Below are 4,897 nucleotides of genomic sequence, written 5' to 3'. Positions count from 1 at the left end.
ATAAGAAGCAGAGATTATTTTGTAAGGAAGTACCTAGACAAGAGCGATGACATATAGTACCAAGTTTATGTGGGAAATTTAGAAATTCAGTATCCTTGTATTCCATGGCATTATCAGTATGAAAAACTTAAAATAGACAGAGAAAATAGAGTTTTACTCGTTTGTGCAAAGTCACAATAAATTCTAGCAAACTTAGATATATTTCTCATAAGAAATAGCCATGTAAAATAAGAATAGTCATCAATAAAATCACAAAATATCTAGATCTACCCACAATGGCATTTGGTGATGGTCCCCAAATATCAAAATGTATAATATCAAAAGGAGCATGAGAAACAAACTCAATATTATTAAAAGGTTAAGTGGTTTGTGTTGCTACTTGACAAGATAAACAGTCAGCATGTTCATTGGTAATAGTAAAATAGGGTGCTTCTTTGAGCTTGTTAATCTTGAACAATCAGCTAGAATGAATATGACATTAAGACCAAGTTCACACAATTAACCAATGGATAATAAATTTAAAGTCAATATTGGAATAAGAAAAGTATTTAATAAAGACAAATTAGGAATAAAGACATGGCCTATATGATTGATTAGCATTAAGAATCCATTAGCAGTGTGTATAATAGGAGAACTTAAGACAATAGATTTAGAAGTAAATATATAGTAGCATCAGGAGTCATATGATTACAACATGCAGAAATAAAGTACCAAGATAAGTTACCTGATGAAATAGATGAGATAGAGATAAAAGTGTTACCGAATTTCTAGAGACATTGTTGGAGAAGGGATTCTAAGTCATTAAGAGTAATAAAGGTAGAAAGAGGAGACTGCTCAATATTTGCTTGAGCGGATTAACTAGCATTATCAGCTATAATAGAAAGCAGGTTATTCTTGAGAGGTGCATGCTTAAGGATAAATTGTTTGCCTTTATTTGGACAATCTTTTTCACAATGGCCTGCCCTAATTTTGTTGCAGGATCTACAATGCCTTGTTGGACAATTAAGTAAAATATGATTAGGTTCACAATAATACTTGCATATTTTCTTTAAGCTACAACTTAGTTCAGATTAATGAGTTGCCAAAGCAATTTCTATGGGAGGAAACTGTAAGCTAGCTCGGCGAGTTTCTTCAAAGATAAGTTGATCAATAATGTGATCAAGACTTGGGAATGGGGTCTGATGAAGCAAGGCTGCTCGAGTGGGCTCAAATTATTATGTAATGCCATGATAATTTGTATTAATTACTAACGATCCTAGTAGATTGAGAATTTTTCTACATCTGTAGGATCATTCTACTCAGGTTCAAAAAGGGCTAGTCAATCCCAAAAGAATTGCATACGAGAGTGAAAATCATCAATTGATTGACCGGGTTCTTGTCTGAGTTCATTTAGAGTTTGTAACAACTGATACTGATGTGAAAGATCTATGGTAGTATAACGGTGAGCAAGAAAGTCACAAAGCGATTTGGTTGTTCAAATCGACTAAACTGGAGTTGAATAGATAGTTGTGAGGTATTATAGAACCATGTAATTATTTGATGATTCCTGTTATCCCATTCCTCAAGACGATCAACAAATTTTTCAGCATCCTCATCTTCTTTCTGGACTGGTTGAACAATGGTTGCAATAATATGGTGCCATAATCTGCGACCTTTAATAAAATTACACATTGTTTGTGCCCAGAGAACATAATTATGTCCATCGAGTTTAAGATGAATAAGCTGTGAAACATTAAATTTTTCCATCCTAAAAAAAAAAAAATCCATGCAATAAAGAAGACAATAAATAAAATCGAAATGGTCAACCAACCAAGGCAGTAGCCAATCTAATGCAAGTCCCAAAGCACAAAAGTACGAAGAATAAAATTCAACAAGATGCCCAAAATCAGCCAAGCAAAAGACTTGTGAATCATGGCCAACAACAAGATTAAGAGAGATGGTAGTCGAATGTTGTTGCACAAATCACAATGGCTGAATTTGGACTAAAAGAGACAAGACAGGGAAATTATAGCTAAATTACCTTTTAGCTCTGATACCATGAAGGTGAATATAAAATATTATTACTGTATAATCTTCATTTTTATTTACACAAAGTATGAGCCTATATATAGGCTTTAAATGAAGCTAAATTAAAAAACAGAATAAATATAAATATGGCATAAATTGTGGGATATATATAATCATGATCTTGGGAATTAATGGAAACCAATTGATGAGTGATTCTTGCTTAGCAATTATCTTGATTTTGTGTGTATTGTGATGATTATTGATGAACATGTCTCTTTAATTTTTCAAAAGTCATGTTTTATTTGACAAAATTGCATACTAGCTTGTTTTGTTTTTAAATTAAAAAAATAGTGTTTTATTGCACAAAGATTGAATATATGTGTTTTATATATCAAAAATGCATTTTAGTCATTATTACTTGGATATTTGCAAAAAAACATTTTTCCATGTATTTTATTTTTAGGGTTTTTCTCGATATAGGGTTTAAATGGATAAATGGTAGCCATTTATGACTATTCATATATGCTGTAATCTTTAGGGATCATTTTGTAATTGTCCTATAAGTGCTTGAAGTTTTTCAGACTGATCATGAAACTTTTCAATATTTGTGTGTATTTCAGAAATCTGGCCTAATTTTCAGTGTAGTCCTTCTAACGTGATTATGCATCTAACTTGCAATTTTTGTGATTATACATGGATATAATCCTTAGTTATGATTTTATTTCTTGTATGTCTTAGTTATTATTGTTATATAAGGATTATATAACCTTGTTTGAGTTGTTTTATATTTATAGAAAATATAATTATTGGTTTTTACCCAAAGTACACTTTCCTACCCCTACAAGGTCTGGGTTATCTCTCTATATAAGGGCTCTTATTTAGCTTTCTCTTCTCATCCTTTCTCATCCAACCAGTAGCCTCTTTCTCCAAAGCTTCTCTATTTTAGCTTTTATTTTTTCAGCTGGGCATCATAGTTTCCACAGGGTCAAGTTCCATGAAGAAGAGATCAAAGATGCATGTTGAACAAGCAAAGGAAGTGGATGCTCTTGGTGATTCCAACGTGAAATCTGGTCTAGTTAATATGATGCATGCGACTTATGAAAAAGAGAAAGATGACAATCCATGGCCTATGATAGAAGCTACATCGAAATTACTCAACACATAAGGATGGTGGAATCATGCCGATTGCATCATCTCACGCAACAATCTTGTTGGATCTCATGAAGGAAATGCTGATTCAGTTGAAGAAAATCCTAGTGAAGCCAGTTTAGATGAGCACATCCTAAAGTCTCCAATTCATCAAAACAGTAGCCATTCAATCTCTGGATATGTATTACCTTGTGCTTATAATAAAAGGTACTATACTTGCCCTCCTAGTGCTGGTCCTGACTTTTTGCTTTCAAGAAAATTTCATTCTGAACATGATGTTATTTCTAAGTTTATTCCTTTTGAGATTGAACCATCCGTTAATGCTATTGGTTTGGAAAACATCATTAAGAATATCCTTCATATGCACCTAATTCAATTCGTGAATTCTATGCCCATTTGAATGAAAATATTGTGCATAAGACTGAGCCAGGTTTTTTCCATAAAATTCATGCAAAAGGGCGTACCTTGGATTTTCTCCTTCCTTAATCAAGTTCGTTTGGTTGCAAAGATTTTGATAGTACCAATTCTAGTAACACGTGAACACCTTGGACATGTCTACTATTGCTACTCTACTTTTAAGAGGAAATTCTCCTTCGTCTAAAGACCTTTTGGTATCCAAGCTTAATTCTAAATATCAAGCTTTATATTAGATTGGGACACACAATTGGTATATTACTGAAAATTCTACCATAGTGAACCCTTTATTTGCTAAAGTCATATTTCTAATTGGAGGCGACATTCCTTTCAACTTGGCAAGATAGCTTTTGATTTTATTGTAAAGAATGTAGATATATATTGGGAGAGAATGCACTACCATTCCTTCCTTGATTCATCACTTGTTTACATCTCAAGATTATAATTTAGTTGACGATGATGAAGTTTTTAATTCTTTTCCTAATTATATTAAACCAACCTATCCTATGCGGACACCCTTGGTGTTGTTGGTGATCAAGATGAACATACTTAAACTAAGAATGTTCTCCTAGATTTGGCCATTATCATTTTTGAGCTTCAAATCATTTGCTCCACTCTTCAGCACTTCGATGATCAAAAGGACACGATTTTGGATTTGTTGGATTGAGCTAAATGCATTGAAAACACTCTTAAATGACATTAGGCGTGGTCATTACTCTTGATGATTTCTTTACTTTATACCCCCTTTGTTAGTTAGTTTTGATTTTTGACTCGTTTAGCCTGCTATTTCAATTTTTTGTTTATGTTATATATCATGCTTTCGCACTTTTTGTCAAAAAAGGGAGATTACATTTTTTTTTTCATTTTTATTGTTACATATTTTTTTCGTTTTCATTGCATCATGAAAGGGGGAGAGTAGTTCTTCATTTTGTTTACACTCTATTAAAAGGGAAGTTTATTTATTTCTTTGATATGCATTACTGCTCTCTAAATGTACGAGATGGTTTATCTTAACGGGAGAGTTAATTTTCTCAATTGAATTATAGTCATGAGCATTTATTTATTAGAGGAGATTTGTATCTGAACTAATGGTGACTTATGGTTTTTGTTTTGATTAGTTCTTTGGACAATTGGTTAGTTTATGTTTTGGCTACAAGGATGTCAAAGGGAAAGATTGTTTTGGTTTCTATTATTGACATCATCGTATCAATAATATTGCAATTTATTTATTTCTTTTATTAGGGATTTGTTTCCTTTTATTTGAAATTTATCTAGTCTTGGGAATTAATTAAAATTAGATTATGCGGAATATTGAAGAATATTTTTA

The sequence above is a fragment of the Citrus clementina genome, unplaced genomic scaffold (genome assembly GCF_000493195.1).
Source record: "Citrus clementina cultivar Clemenules unplaced genomic scaffold, Citrus_clementina_v1.0 scaffold_8, whole genome shotgun sequence".
Lineage (NCBI taxonomy): Eukaryota > Viridiplantae > Streptophyta > Magnoliopsida > Sapindales > Rutaceae > Citrus > Citrus x clementina.
This window is presented reverse-complemented; position numbering follows the sequence as displayed.